At 36.5% G+C, this 17,532-nt stretch overlaps 1 long non-coding RNA gene across 1 annotated transcript in view; it reads right to left on the reverse strand.

The window, feature by feature from the left end:
* Window positions 1-17,532, reverse strand: part of LOC134794404 (uncharacterized) — a 216,811-nt gene that overhangs the window by 61,892 nt on the left and 137,387 nt on the right. The window lies entirely within an intron of this gene.

Consider the following 17,532-nt stretch of genomic DNA (forward strand, 5'->3'; position numbering starts at 1 on the left):
AAGCATCATTGACGCAGCAATAATAGAACCTACCAAAATCCAACCTTACTCAATATTACAAATGGAGACTAGAGACCTCATCAAGAGACGAACGGAACTACTAAGAAAACCACATAGATCGAGCCAAGAAAAAGCACAACTAAGCAGCTTATTCAAAGTCACAAATAAAGCTATCCGTAAAGACTATGAAAACCATAGAAAGATAATTATAGAAAAATATATTGAGTCGCATAGAAGCATAAAAAAAGGTCTAAAAGAACTTAACTCACAGAAAAACTGGATTCAACAACTTAATGAAGAAGATAAGAAAATGGTCACACGGGCTGATATATTAAAAACTGCAACCAATTTCTACCAACACCTTTATAAAAAAAGGAATGACGATGATATCATCCAGTTCATCAACTCTGAAGATATAGAAACCCAATCAGAAAACGCAAACAATACCATACAACTATTTGAGAAAAATGAAGTCTTAAAACATTTTAGACGACCGGTCTGGCCTAGTGGATAGTGACCCTGCCTGCGAAGCCGATGGTCCTGGGTTCGAATCCCAGTAAGGGCATTTATTTGTGTGATGAACACTAATATTTGTTCCTGAGTCATGGGTGTTTTCTATGTATATGAGTATGTATTTATCTATATAAGTATGTATATCGTCGCCTAGCACCCATAGTACAAGCTTTGCTTAGTTTGGGGCTAGGTTGATCTGTGTAAGATGTCCCCTAATATTTATTTATTATTATTTATTATTATTTATATTAAGAACCTAAAAAAAGACAAAAGTCCTGGCCCCGACGGCATCAGCAATGAACTTCTAAAAATGGGAGCCAAAATGCTTGTAACACCACTGACCAAACTGTTTAACATGATTATACAATCTGAGGAAACTCCCAAGCAATGGCATACATCAGACATCACAAAACTATACAAAAAAGGCGACCCAAAAAATATAAGCAACTATCGGCCCATAAGTCTGCTAGCATGCAGCTACAAGCTTTTCTCGTCTCTGCTCTTAAATAAAATAACAAGACAAATCGACAACCTCCAACCAGTGGAACAAGCTGGGTTCCGGGCAGGCTTCTCAACAACAGACCATATCCACACCATGGAACAAATCATAGAACGATACAGGGAATATAACAAACCTCTTTATGTAGCCTTTATAGACTACACCAAGGCATTCGACAGCATCTCCCACAACGCAATCTGGAAGGCCCTCAATGACTGCAAGATAAACTCCAAATACATCAATACTTTAAGGAATATATATGAAAACAGTACTAGCAGAGTTAAACTCGAAACAAGAGGAAAAGAATTCAAAATAGGCAGAGGAGTCCGACAAGGGGACCCAATGTCACCAAAGTTATTCATAGCGGTGCTGCAAAACATATTCTGCCAGCTAGACTGGGATACAAAAGGAACTAAAGTATTTGATAAACGCTTAAGTCATCTACGATTCGCGGACGACATAGCTATATTTTCAGAAAATTCCAACACTCTACAAATAATGCTAAATGAGCTAAACGAGGAAAGCTGTAAAGTCGGTTTGGAAATGAACCACACAAAAACCAAAATTATGACTAACAGACCCCCTACAAAAATACACATACAAGGCAAAGAACTCGAATTTGTAGATCACTATATATACTTAGGCAAGAGAATATCCTTTGACACAGACAGCAACAGCCAGGAGATAGACCGCAGAATCCATATCAGCTGGAGGAAGTATTGGAGTTTTAAAGAGCTTCTAAAAGGAAACTACAGTCTCAAACATAAGAAAACAGTAATGGACACATGTATCCTACCATGCCTCACGTACGGTTCTCAAACTTGGGTGCACACAAACAAGAACAAATTAAAGATAAGAACATGCCAGAGAGCAATGGAAAGGAGCATTCTCAGCATAAAACTAAAGGATAAGATCAACAGCAAATACATCCGATCCAAAACAAACATCATAGATGCACTCGAGTTTTCGCTGAAACAGAAATGGAGATGGGCCGGCCACATAGGAAGATTGACAGATGACAGATGGACTAACAAAGTCACAAAGTGGCCAGGACCCCATGGCAAAAGGAAGGCGGGAAAACCCATAACAAGATGGTCCAAGGACATCATAGCCACAGCCGGAGAAAATTGGCTGATCACGGCAAAAGACCGAAAAAGGTGGAAAGATTTGGAGGAGGCCTATACCCGAAAGGGGTCCTTAATATAGCAAAATAACATCATAATTAAATACTATTTAAGGAAAAATAAAGGCTTAAATAAATCAAATAAAATAGTATGTTACACAACGAAGGCCGCAAAAATATCTGACACGATCTTAATTGTGGAGCCATAAGAGCGTGTCACATATTTTTGCGGCCTTCGGAGAATAACATATTATTGCAGGTGACTGTACCGATGACAACTTCAAATCCACGTCAAACTTTTAAGTGCGTGGGGTAAGTTGCTACAATTTCCCTCGCCGAAATAGATTTCAAAGCAAAACCGTCCGACTGTCAATGACAAACTAAGCACGATTAAGCATCTCAACCGCATGTAGCTTGGTAAACGAATAAATCAAGTGCTACCAGGATAAAAACGAAAAAGTGCGTTCGAGTAGAAAATTTATTTCTTTTCTCCACATCTCAGTGGGTTTGGTAAAAGTTTTAATTATTTGCCGGATGCGTTTCGACGCCGGTCCATTTGAGATCAATGCCCCGAGCCTGCCAAAACGGCAGTGTCTCAAGTCGCCCCATTGTTAATGTGCAAGGGGTGGTTTTGTATTTCGGGATTAATGTGATAGGTTTATATCTGTGGGATTGTTTGAAAGTGTTGTTTCGAGCTTCTAAATGTTTCACTTTGCACAGAAAGTTAAGAGTAAATTTTATGCAAACTTTCGCATAGTCGTATCTTAAATACTCTTAGGGAAAATTTGTATTTAAAGCCGACCACTGACTAACAGGCCGCCGTACGATATCGGCCAGTTAGAACAAAAATTTGACAGTTCCGGACAACTGACCGGCCGATATCGTCCGGCGGACAGTTAGTCAGTGGTCTGCTTTAAATACAAATTTTCCCTAAGAGTATTTTAGATACGACTATGCGAAAGTTTGCATTAAATTTACTCTTAACTTTCTGTGCAGAGTGAAACATTTAAAAGCTCGAAACAACACTTTCAATCATTTATATCTTCTCAGTGCCGAAAGTCACTGTTTATGAAGGAACACCACTCCACCAGGACCACTTTAAAAATAATCTTGTAGTTTCAGTACCCATGTTTTTCCGCTTCTGTTGCTTAAATATGTATTCCCGAACTTTAAAAAAATACACAGATAATCAGCCGTATTCGAACAATGAGATACTTCAAATACTAGATATTGAAACGATATGGATTGGATATGTCAGTGTCAAACAAGTGTCAAAATTGACGTTTCTTCAAACAAACACGTAACTTTTGACACTTGTTTGACACTGACATATCCTATCCATATCGTTTCAATATCTAGTATTTGACGTATCTCATTGTTTGAATACGGCTGAATGTCCTCACTTAAATGTCAATTTAGGTTAACTTATAATTAAAATGACGAAAAACATTTTTATTTACTATAGTTATTGAACTGCAATCATATTATATACAGATGGTTATTTTTTTTTAATTTAAGTACCTTTTTTGACTAACCAATAAATATACTCTGGACACGCTGACGCTAACTTTGCACAAACAAGTTAGTAAGAATACATACATAGCCCTATAAGCTCCATACTTCACATAAAGCACTTGGCATAAAAATTTAGCGTGGTCCGACTCTATAAGGTGCATTATTCACCACTGCCTTAGTAATTTCTTCCTTACCGTCCGCGAGTCTAAGCTACTGTTTAACATTTAGACAGTGACCGTAAACCCTGACTGACACCGGGAGGTAAATATTACATAAAATAGTCACGTCAAAGCCGGTGGACCATTTCAACCGTTCCTTCAGCACTGTGATGCCGCGGTTCAAGTAACAAGTTGTCAGCGATTTAAGAAGTGTAGTAATTGAGAAAAACAACTTTGCTATTTGCCTTTCGATTCAGATTAATCACAACGCACGACATGCCACAAAATATGTGAAATTTGTGTCGGATTGCAATGTAATACAATGATTTGTGATTTTCCCAAATTAATAAGTAGGACGTACCTAAGCCATATTGAGAAGTTATGTGGTTAGTTATGTGGTTTCCACTTCCTCAAGGTAGGTACTTACAGATATTTCGTGCAGTAACATTTTGTGAATCATATTTGTCTATGCAAGTAGAAATAATTTATAGTTAATGAAATCTTAATTGTACTAGTCCCAAGAATTAAAGTACCTACATAGATAAATTATCCCAGAGGTCATTCGACATTATTGCGCAAGGTTATTATTTTCTAAGCTCATTTCTATTGCATTTACAACACGAATGATGATGAAAAACTAATAAGTAGCACTCATTTGGCATAATGAGATGGATGTATGTGGGCTGCCGTAGTTCGTGTAGCATTTAACTAGCCCTTTGAACGCCATATGCACCAACTGATGCACGAGACTACAGCCAAATATCAACCTAAAACATTCCGACAAGTTTCTCGATGACGTGCCGCGCACGAAATGCGTGGCGTTCAAAGAATTAAACCTAAAACGTGTAAGCAATGCGCCACCGCTACCGCTTGCATCTCAACCCACACGCGGCATAGCTCCGTATCTCCCAGCTGGTTCCGTGTATAGAATAAGAAACGGCGCCTGATAAAGATAAAGCTGAGGTCATTACAGATCACTATACCGGCTATACGGTATACAGACATCACTATGGAGGCGTAGGCTTCGCATCGCTGATAACGTGCACTCTGGATACTGATGGTGCTAACTGCGATCAATAAATATTGCAATCGGAAAGATATGATGAGAGCATAATTTCTAAAGTAAAGTGGGGTTTGCGGAGCTATTTGAGTACTTTTCTACTAGAGCTAAGATATAGGTTAGCAAATACAGGGTGTTTGGTACATCGTTTGCCAAATTAAAACGGCAGATAGATCGAGTCATTTGCTATCTACTCATGCCTAGAAAAAAAATGGCCATGGTTTTTTTTTTCTACTGCGCAAGTAAAAAATTTAAATTTACGAAAAACTGGCATAGATCTGAAAACAGGACTCGCAAAATTAAAAATTTCTAGCAAATGACTCAACCTATCTGCCGTTTTAATTTGGCAAACGATGTACCAAACACCCTGTATATAAGTTAGTGAGGTGACAGTCCTCAGTTTGAGTTAACCCTGAGACTTACTCTGATTGTGTAACTGGTTATGAATTAGATCTGGACTTGTTATGGATATGTCACAAGCATTTTGTAAGAATCCGTCGTTTACGTTCGTTAGGTAGCTTCAGATGCCCGAAAGGCAAACTGCCCAGAAATAGGAGTTAAGAAGCACTACCACCAGTTTTAACATTGACATATTCACTCACGTTTAAGTAACTTACTTTCTATGCATCTCGCTCGTACTCGCATATTAGTGCAAGCGAGATGTATAGAAAGTAATTTACGTAGACGCGAGTTAATCTGTCAATGTCAAAACTGGTGGTAGCCGTAAAGTTCTCTCCGTCTAGTTAAGTTGTGAAGGAAATGTTTTTGGAAAAGAGATACACTTAGTGCGGTGGGACCATGGTAAATATAAATTACCCGTAGACCCACTGGCGAACACTGCTTAGAACGGTGGGACAACCAGTAAAAAAATTCCTGTGGGTCAAAGCAGTGGAACCACGGTTAAAATACGCGTGAGGATGGTGGTGTGGTATAAAAGTTTATATAAATTTATAAAACTGCAAACCATGATCACCCTCGCCTCAGACAACCATCACGTTTACGTTAACACTTGACACTATTGAGCGCACTAACAATTTGCCTTCGGCAATCTACAATCGTGAAAACGTTTTTAAATTGATGATTCTTACAATTTGCCTGCGACAGATATACCTATTATGATTTGTCACAGTGACAAATCTTGCAGTCAGCGATGACAATGACAGGCATGTGACCAGAAATCTCATTGTTGACGGCTGGCAAATTAGATCAAATTCATAGATCTGTCGCGCGCACCATTAAGTCCGAGTAAGATGATAAATATGACTTGCAGTTCATTTCGCGCACCCCAAATCAACGACAGCGATCGAATCATAATTATAACGCTCTACCAGAAATGCGTTCAGACGAGTCACTGATCATAGTTTACCTCAGAAATATTTCAAAGAGCTTGCAAAGTGAAGTAGGTACGTAAATTCAGCGACACAACTGACAATCTGACCTTCAGAGTAAAAGATAAAATAATAACCGTGACCAAATAAATGTCTTGAAGGGCTTCGAAACTGTTTGTCCAATATAATGGGCTGTGTTTGCCCACCGTGATTGATGCCTTCGCCGAACTAATGGATCGATTTCCGTTCCTCTAGCTCGCAGGATACGTTTTAAGACGTAAGTACCTGCCTATGAGTTGATATAAGTATTAGTAACTCGCAGTAGCAAGTTTTTTATAGATTGCAAAGTAAAGTCCGCATCTGACGGACATCTGAGGGCCTAGCCAAGCTGATAATCGTTCGCGGAGAAACGAAACGAAACGCTATTTGTATCTATCACACTAATATGAAAGAGTGATAGAGAGACAATAGCGTTGCGTTTCGTTTTCTGCAAACGATTGTCACCTTGGCTTGGATGGTATGGCGTAAAAGGCCTTATGACCAGAGCCCGGAATTCTCGTAGCATTTTTGGGCTGTCATAGGCACTTCTCGTTTATCGACTTCCGATTAGACATATTTATATCGATAAACACAGAATACAATATGTAAAACATAATTACGAGTAGAAGTAAACAACATACAGTCTTATCGCGAATGAGCGATCTCTTCCAGATAACCTTTGGATACCAACTTTTAGGAAATTATAAATAGAAATTAAAATAATAATATTTTATTGTTTCTTATGCTGAATTTGTGGACTGCTTATGCCTTTTAAACATTTTTCGAAAGAAATTGCAACAAGAATATATAATTTATTTATAATTTCCTAAAAGTTGGTATCCAAAGGTTATCTCGAAGAGTTCGCTCATTCGCGATAAGACTGCATGTTGTTTACTTCTCCTCCTCAGTCGTTCACTCTTGACAGAATGGTCGTGGTTGTATGATGAGACGTATCTATCGTGGATAAGGCAGCCCTCGCAATGCGCCTCCACTTGCCACGGTCTTCAGCGTTACGGGAACATTGGACTATGGTGGTTTGTGTCGCAGATTTTATCAGGTCTGTCCAGCGCGTAGGTGACCGACCTCGTGACCGCTTGCCTTCCACTCGTCCTTGGACAACGAGACGTTCCATGGAGTGTTGGTTACTTCTACTCGTAATCATATTTTACATATTGTATTCTGTATTTATCGATATACATATGTATAATCGGAAGTCGTTAAACGAGAAGTCCATAAGACAGCTCAAAAATGCTACGAATATTCCGGGCTCTGCTTATGACTAAGAGACCCCGTAAACATAGCGAAACCACTTTTTCCCTATGTTTGCTGATATGAGGGGTCCGGTCTTTTCAGTGTTCACTGTGACATCGCTCGTTTCCAGCTGGTGTAATGCTATCACAACCGGAATGTAGCCAACTGGAGTGTAATTCCACCTTGTTAGGTTGTCTGTAAATTTAGTTCGGAATGAAATGAAATTGAAGTTTTACAGCGACACAATATACCATTTTGTGCCCGGATTGTAGCTGTTAAAAATAATGACGGGTTTAAACCGCCTCAATTACTGAACTTTTAACAAGCTCGTCTGTCAATCCGACTTTTGCGGAAACCCGGTTCGAACATTGTTTTACATTTAATACATGTAACTAGGGCTTTTGCATATGATACAGTTATTTTAAAATCAATACGAACGTCGAATATAAAACATGAAACACAAGTTTAATCTGTAAAAAACTACGTCTCTTTCGTTTCTAGTTGAAGAAATTCATTTTTGATACTGACAGATCATATCGATACACATTTAGATCAAATTCATAACCCGTTATTACAATAAGAATACGCCTCCTAGAGTAATCCAGGGCTCAGTTTCAGACAGACATATGAGAAATCATTTTTACCCAAGCTAAAACTAAGGTCAGTAAAATAAGGCTAAGGTAATTCCGATAGGAAAGAAACACTAAAAAAATGGCGGGTGATTCCGATAAAAGACTTATTACCACGGAATACGTGTGATCTTTAAATGATTTAGCGCTACTTGCACCATCCCACTAACCCAGGGTTAACCGGTTAAACCGTTAACCCAGTGTCAAATCGTACTGGTAACCATTGTAACTCCAGATTTAACCGGTTAACCCCGGGTTAGCGGGATGGAGCAAGTGTCCCTTAAGGGATTATGAAATTTCCGAAATTACCCGAATACACCTTTTACCCCGGGTAGAGGCTTAGTAAACATATAAATAATTAATAGACTCAGACAAAGATAACTCTGCAGTGATTTTTAATAATAATATAATAACTCCACGGCCGATTCGGCCACGGCGACTGCTAATCAACTCCGTTGCTGTCTCTGGTGTGCTCGCAAGTGGCTGACGTAGCCGATCTTGTTACTAAAAGTTCGCATCCTTGCGGGCATGTGAGCACACCATTTGTGTAATTATAATGTATTGCCGTAGGTGGTCTAGCTGGCTTTTACTTGATGTGATTTTTATAACACAGACGTGCAAGTGTTATAATTAAAAGTCAAAATTTCATAGAAGTTTGACGTTTAAAATCTGACTATGATAAATTATTTACAATTAAAACAGTACTGACATCATGCATTATATTAAAGCACTTTAAAGTACATTTTACTTGAGTCTTGTTAACATTCTGTAAATATTAAAACCTTGCCAACTGGAGCAATAATGGGTTCTGCAATAAATAATAATATGATAATACCGTATTCCGCCTTAACGAGCCTCAGCATTCAACTGCATATAGCCGCTATATGAAAATATTTATTATGAATCAATTTACATAACAACGGAAAGTCGGTATGTAAAACACTTACTTATAACCGTTTCAGAAACAATATTTCAATGGGTACTTACATTCTAGAGATTATCTACTTTCGAACAATACTACTGTGCCGTAGATTGAGAGTGCGGAGTTTTTAAAAAATCGTACCGCTTACAATATGATTGCCAAAAATGTAATTAGCAATCTTGAGGATATTCTCTAGTGATTTAATCGATTCGAATCCTGATTTTTTTACTTTCGCTCGATAGAAAAAACTTACGAACATAGGTCTAAAACGCACTTTGCATTGCTTCTATGCGCAATTTTATTTAAAAGGGAACTCATCCATTAAGCTCACGGAAAATGATAATAGCAACACACCAAAAATAATTGAGCATCTTCTTAAAAATATAATACATATAGTAAGAATTAAAAATAATTTAATGTCTTGTTTTCCGTATATAAAAACTAAAATAGAAACCCCAATTGTATGAATGTAATCAAGTGTTTTTCAATTGTTTTGTTAAAGTTCCCACTACCTAGCTTTTGTTTCAAGTCAAATTAGAATTAGAATGTTTTGCCAACTGAACATCTAGCTGTCAAATAAGTCCGATAAGTGTATAATTAGGTAGCTGTATTTAAATTTTGAATGTACGTGTTTAATAATCGAGATATTATTATGATTGAAAGAAATCACGTTTGTGGTGTTCCTGATTGTGACAGGATAAAAGGGTTTTGTAACAATCGTTTTTGTTTTAATTATATCTATTATAATTATGCATGTGAGTAGTTATCAGATTGTTTTGTGTGTTAAGTCACATATTTAATGCTATATTTAGGTGCCTAATGTTGCAAATTTTCTAAGTGTAAGACTATTTCAATATTTCTTTATATTTACTTAATAAAAATATGAAGAAAATAAGAAATCGATAGGCAAAACATATGGAGTACCGTAAAACGGGGTGAGAGCGGGGCGGGGGGGAGTAGGTTTCGCGGGGAGAGGTGGGTTATGAATGGGGAGAGAAGGTTTGAGAGGGGGGTGAGAAGGGATTTTAAGGCTACTGCTACAAAAATAATGTATTCCAATTTAAAACGCATAATAAAAAAAAAACAATAATCCAACAATCTTCCAAAATCACCTTTGTATGAAAACCCCTCTCACCCCAAATACGAGGCACTACGGGGTGAGGTGGGTTTTCCTCTTTATCGTCAAAGTTATGAAATGGAACTACCCAAAATAAAATAAAAACTAAAATACAAACGTCCGGAACACTCATTATATACACCATTCAGTTTTCATATGTAAAAATAAAATGTTATCGAGGTTTGAATTTCAGTTTTGACCATACTCACTCCATTTTACGGTATACAAAAGAATAGGCAAAAATATGTAGTAGGTATGTTGATAATGCCGATTTAAAGTAAACCATCACTTCTATTATGTTTTAACACATAAATGAGGTTGCGATACATATAGTTTTCGTTCATAAAAACTTTTGGAGCACAATTACACAATACCCAGTGAGGAGCAAGGTAGGCAGGCACATTTTACGGTACCTAATATAAAAAAAAAACAGAAAGTATATACTCGTAGGTACAGTCGCCATCAGATATATCGGAGCGGCCAAGGTGTTCACAATATCTGAACACGCGCTCTAACGCCCTGACAATAGAGGCGTGTTCCGATATTTGCGAGCACCTTGGCCGCTCCGATATATCTGATGGCGACTGTACATTACACCAACATAGTAAGTATAGTCACCATCAGTGCAGGCCTGACCTTTCACATATGTTCCCTAAGTAAATAAAAACCGTCCACGAAATATATTATTTCCAGCAGTTGACACGATAAAATAAATAAACACGGCTTTTCGTACATTTATAATTTAACCCTCTCGAATCACACGCCCGCTTGTTGTCTCTGACAACAGAGTCCTGTTCAGAATATTCAAAATAAATGATTCCGTTGACAGTGCCCATTCAACATTACAGTGAAGGAAGAAGAAAAAACATTACATTTCATTATTACTTTTGTCTGAAGCCACTGTAGATACATTAGACAATGGCTTTTGGCCTTTGTTTTCACATACGTGTCGTCTATTTCATAGACATAGACATAGAAATAGAACAATTTTATTCAACATCACATGAAATGAGAGTTAACAGATAGTGTGTGTGTGTGTGTGTGTGTGTGTGTGGTGTAGTATACTATTATACAAGTACATCCAGATAGAATCTTGTACGTATGTTTTATTATAAAGCGCGTATACCTACCATTACCAGAGTGAGCATGGTAGAGTATCGTGGCGGTCTTTGGTGTCGGAGGCCAAGATCCACTTCGGGTCGTTGCGCCACAGCAGTAAGTAAGTAAGTAAGTATACCTACCATTAAATATTGTGTAGGTACGCACTTTAACTCTGGTTTTAAAGCATTTCAGATAGGTAAATAGATAGATAATAATCTTTTCATAACAAAACGTAATACATTAAAAATATAATTACATCATGTACACAAAATACACATTTACAAAAAACAATAATATTATTTTAGGATTTCGTATCCAAAATGGCAAAAACGGAACCATAGTATCGTTTAGTTCGTCTGTCTGTCCGTCCTTTTTATGTGTCAATGCAGCCGACCAAAATAAGTTTAAGACTAAAGGATGACTCACGTTAGACCGGGCCGTGTCCGGACCGGAGCTTCCGGCGCTTACGTTTCTATGACATGACAGGTGATCACGTAATGCTTTCCATAGAAAACGATGCGCTGGAAGCTCCGGCCCGGACTCGGCCCTATCTAACGTGAGTCATCCTTAATAATCTTTTTTTTCTCTTATATTTATTCCAGTTATAATGGTAAATATCAGTTTTTCCAAGTAGGGTCGATTATGACCAGAATTAATTGTACATACTACAAAATACCTAATCAAAATCGACTACCCTAAAAACGAGTAGCCGTTAGACTCGACATTAAAATATCAGATTGCAGACCAAACAAAAACTACACAACCGACTACCGAGAGTACCGAGGCACAGGAATCGATATAAAAACATTTACTTACCATATTTGATAGCAAAAGTTCTTGGACGCACTTGTCATAACAATCCTTTGTTGACAGTTCTTGTGGTTTTTTTTATCAACCCGCGACAAACTCAAAGGATTCGCTACGAGCCGTGTCCACTCGAGATGGGAACATCTGTTATATTAAATTAAATGTCTTCCGTTGGCGGGTCTGCAAATAAATTTATGATGTTCATAAGTCGCATGAAGGTGTTTTGAGTTGTACAAATGTTGCGCCGTTTTTTTCTTGTTGTGATTCTGGAAATGATGTTGGTGAAACTAATTTCAGTAGTGAGAAATTGGCTCGTAATAACTTATTATGAACCGATGCAACTCAATTTGATAAACAAATATAGGTACAGAATGAATATAATTTTGTGGCTAATGAACACAGTCATACTTTTATGAGTTGTGTATAATGTGTATGTGCCTTAATGCGAGTAAATAGATGCAAAATAAATAAACAGGTTATTAGGTACCTATGTGTCCTATGTAGGTACTAAAATTACGATTTAATGGCGCTTTTTTCCATTACTCTCTAATGTGTTTTTACACCTTCAAAGAAGAATGGTATCAGTTTATGAAGTGATAATACTGATAATGCTAATTTATTCGGTACCTACCTACTAAAATAAGCTTGTCCTGTTTATACAGTAAGTACATTGTAGTGGTTGATTTATTTACAGAAAAAATATTGAGCAAGTTAAATAATTACTTAATTTTCCCCTATGCAACGGTTTATTAATACCCTATGTTATATTGAAAATGGTGTAACATCCTGCGTGGTTTCCGTTACGTCGCTGAGCGAATTACCGTGTTTATGCGTAGTAATTCAAGGAAATTATCAAGTGCATTTTGCTACGGGATTTATTTGATACCTTCATTATTAATGCATAGTAAAAATACGTCATAGCTTGACCCTTAGGACATTTCCGTTAGTAAATTCGAGAGCAAATTAGAATTTGCTAACTTGTAGAAAATAATAATAGAGTTAAAACAATGATTTCAAATTAGGACTAGACTAAATTATTAGTTTATACTATAGGAAAAAAAAGATATAAAAAAAGCGGTCAAGTGTGAGTCGGATTCGCGTTCCAAGGGTTCCGTACATTACTTAATTTTTAACAATGTATTTTTTTATGTGAAACTTGAATGAAATGTTTTTAAAAACTCGTAGGGGTCGGATCAAAAACTAAGTATGTAATTAAGGCCGACTCACGCTTGACTGCACATTTGTAATAGGTTTTCTGTCATCTATAGGAAAAGAACTATTTTGTGTATTTTTTTCAAAATTTTAGACCCAGTAGTTTCGGAGATAAAGGGGTGGGGGGGGGGAATGGTTGGACAGACAGACAGACAGACAGACGCACGATGATCCTATAAGGGTTCCGTTTTTCTCCTTTTGAGGTACGGAACCCTAAAAATAGGCTTTATGTCTTATCGCAATGAGCTAGACAATTTGTGTAATGTGGCCGTCAAAGCATAAAATAAGCAAAACAAAGGAATCAACAAATTAGTACCTACTCAGTAAGGTAAAAGTGTACTTTAACACAGGTAAATGACAATATAATTCAGTACATAATTGTCGCAAATAGTACGTTTGAGTTTCGAAAGCCTAATTATGCAAAGTAAACAAAAGCAAAGTACTTTAAATGAAAATTAAAATCCAATTAAGGAAAACAAAGCTTTCTCCTCACAAACATTCATACCGTAAAACATATAATTTCGCCCCGTACAAGCTATGAACACACAAAACGACTAATATGCGGCAAGACACGTACCTCCATAATTGCGAAGTCTTATGGCAAACTGAATGAAATTTTGCACAATGAAAATTAGACGGTGAATATAATGTTGCCATTTAAGGTGTTCAACAAACCATGAATGAAAATAATAGGCACTCCCCACCAAAGCAGAGCGCGAATGACATAATAGTAATTAAGAGCGAACTACCAGAAAATTTTGTCCTCCAACAATGTTTTTGCGACAATGTCGTTAAGTAACGACGCTTCCATTTCGCAGGCAAAGGACGGTTCTATTAAGCAAATAAAACTGTTCATTAAATTCGTAATTTATGCGTTCGCGGGTTGTATTCATCGTGTTATAAATTTTCCTCGTTCAGGACTTTCGAGAGTTCGGGAATTTCACGAAAAATTACGCCCCATTAAGAGTTTTGGGAATTTATTTTTAATGTCGTTTCGTTTGCGTTGACAGCAGGTGTTTAAAGTTTAAACTATAATTCATTCACATGAAATTAAATATTAATTGTATGAAAGAGCTGTCCACACTTCATTATTTATTACTGGCTTCCTCCGTTCCAGGTAAACTCTGTGGGGAAAGTCTCAATTCAAACAACAGCCGTTGACATCGGGCAAATAAAGAGCCATCCCAACGTCTCATTCCACGCTACGGCCCATTTTTACGCCATAAAATTATTCTCATCTCCCATCATTTCGACCGTAAACCTTGTTATCATTGTCTAATATTTGGCTTTTTTATTACGACCAAGTTTGTCTGAACTGTTAAGAATCTTGATGTGTTTTAATTTCGTTTTTTTAGAACTCGTTATGTCTTACGTTGTGATGACGAAAACGCGGTATTTCAAAGAAAATGAATGCCGTGTCAACGTTGGACGTTCAATTTCTTTTTAGAAGGGTTAAGTTATTGTTTTCGTAATTGAATATTCGCTGAATTGTACTATTAAGATTGTTATCGGAACATAAAAATGAATTAGAAAAGTGTAACGTTTTTTGTGAAAGGAATTCATTTTTCTTTTTTCACCTAGTTTTTAAACAAGAGTAGCTACAGCTCTGAATCATGTTCGAAAATATTTTACAATGTAGGTATGTACATTAAAAAAATATATAGAATCGATTTATTACTAAAAACATTACAAGCTTTTAAACTGCGCTTTGGGTTTTCACATGGCAACATCACATCTAAAATAACATAACAAGAATAAGCGCAGTTAACGCAAATTATCACAGTTTGCACAGCTTAAAATACGAAAATGTGATACTAATATTTTACCGACTTAAACGCAAATGAAGTTCTCAATTTTAACCGATAGGAATTGAAATTGGCAGTCAACTATCGAAGAAAAATATAAATATGCAATTCTATTTATTAAAGTATCTAAATTGAAATTGAAACTCCAACTGGTCCGCGCCCGACTCTGCTGCGAATACCGATGGACTATCGAGAATATAGAAAAGAAAAGAGATGTCTGTAAATATTCGCACACTTTTTTAAGATTCTTTATTTAAAGAGAATATACTTCATTTAATTTCATTTCACATTCTATTTACATAAAAAAAACCCTTTGTCAATTAGTAGGCAATAATTTTAAGACATGGTCACATTTATCAAATAATTTGTTAATACTCAAGTAAGCATGATTTAAATTAACCTATCTCATGGTGCACTTGATTCGTAAATAAAGTGTTTTATAAAAGTTCCCGAGTCTCTATTGCTTGCTTTATTCTAGAGGGGTATCTTTAAAACTATTTCCTATTTCCGAGCACAGAACGGACTATACCTATCTACTCCGGCAAGTGGACTACAAATCTGTGGTAGGGTCAAACTATGCACAAGTTCGCGAACAAACCTTTATCAACAGTTTTTATTACCTACCTCTTTGTATTTTTTTAAATAATGGTAGGGAAGCCCGAGAGGGGATTTTTGTGGTTATTCGAGCGTGTCAGATTAAGATATCTACATATCTATCTAGTGATATTACTAAATTTTAAATCATTCCAAGGCAAATCCCTCAACTTGTCACATTATAATTGTTAGCAAATCACAAGTTCTAATCAATATCGCCAATGATCAATAGGCTCAAGTAGCTATTTCGACACTTTCAGAAAGCTCCATTCACCTTATATCTATTACTTATAAAATCAATATGGTCACGTTCGCGTCATAATATACATTACACAACCATCCTACGAAAGAAGTGAGGTTACAAAAACTGGCATCATGAGTGACAATTTAATGAAGTGTTGGGCTATTGTATAATTAAGAAGGTTGTTAAAAAGCAAAGCCTCACATTTGATGAATGCGAGGAGTCGAATGGTTTCGCAAGCAACTATGGAATAAATTGAATGTTACATTGCAAACGTATCTTATACATTTTTGTTCAAAAAGGTCAATTCAGATCGTCATGGTATTCAATGTGACCCTAGATTTTAAAGATTGGTAGTATGAACGCCTGTAATTAATCATTCTAATCGTGACCAGACTGGTTCTCGTAGTATGCTGCATAGGCGGCTGCCAAAATATTCAGTATCCGTATTCAGAATTCCGTCACCTACACTGGTGGTACATTAATACGTATAGTTTTTTTTTTCAGTTCTTTCTCACCAATCAATCAACTTACGAGTTCCACCACACACCACAGAACAGAATCCACACAACACAGAACGTTCTTTATTGTGAAAACAATTTTGGCATTTATACGAATAATGTGGTAAAAAAACCCAATATTATTATTTATTTATAATCTTTTCTAAAAATTTGGTAGAAATAAGTAATAAAACATTTCACGCAGAACCATTAGCATGTTCAAACCAGCAATCCATTTTCCACACACTTACTATAATTTGAGACCGCAAATCACTAATTTCACCATCATTAGTTATCATGTAACGTAATTTCGGATTATTCGGGAAGAGAACTCCCGAATTCTCGTCTTTGTTGATACGGCAATTACAAATAAGCCTAACCACAACAACGCACAGTTAATTGCTAATTTTGAAATTCTCATTAGCTTCCTGGTAATCAATCAAAACTATGTAAACTGCGGAATGTAACAGCTGAAATATTGTAGCAGGATTTGGTGAATTGTGTTAAATTAATTAAGAGCACTTTACTTATCTTCTCGGTCACAAGCAAACTATAACAATCACTTACAGTAGTTTATAGAATTAAAAACAGTATACTAACATATGCAAGAGTGTATTTTATGTGATTACCTTCTTATTGATCAATAACTAATAAATATTATGTTACATCTTTCACAAATCATCTTAGTCACACAGTAAGCTCAATAAGGCTTGTATTAAGTATTGTGGGTACTAGATGACGATATATATAATGTATATAGATAGAATATTACATAGAAAACATCCATAACAGAGGAACAAATATCTCTGATAAACACACAAATATTAAATGACCGTACCAGGATTCGAACCCGGCACTTCTTGCTTCGTAGACTATCGACTAGGCTAGGAGGCCGTTGAAATGTCTCTTACCGAGTAGGTACTCCTACTCTTTTTTTTTCAATTACAATTCTGAAAACATATTTCATAACTTACTTAACCTATTTAAAGACGTCGTATTAGTCGGAAGAGAAGATGTCCTCTGTAGCATCAAGCTCCGCGATTGTTGCGCCATTTAGGGTCCTAGCTAAATTGGTTGTTCAATACTTACGCTGTAATATTTCCAATTTAACAAGAACC

The sequence above is a fragment of the Cydia splendana genome, chromosome 10, assembly GCF_910591565.1.
Source record: "Cydia splendana chromosome 10, ilCydSple1.2, whole genome shotgun sequence".
In the NCBI taxonomy this organism is placed as follows: Eukaryota; Metazoa; Arthropoda; class Insecta; order Lepidoptera; family Tortricidae; genus Cydia; species Cydia splendana.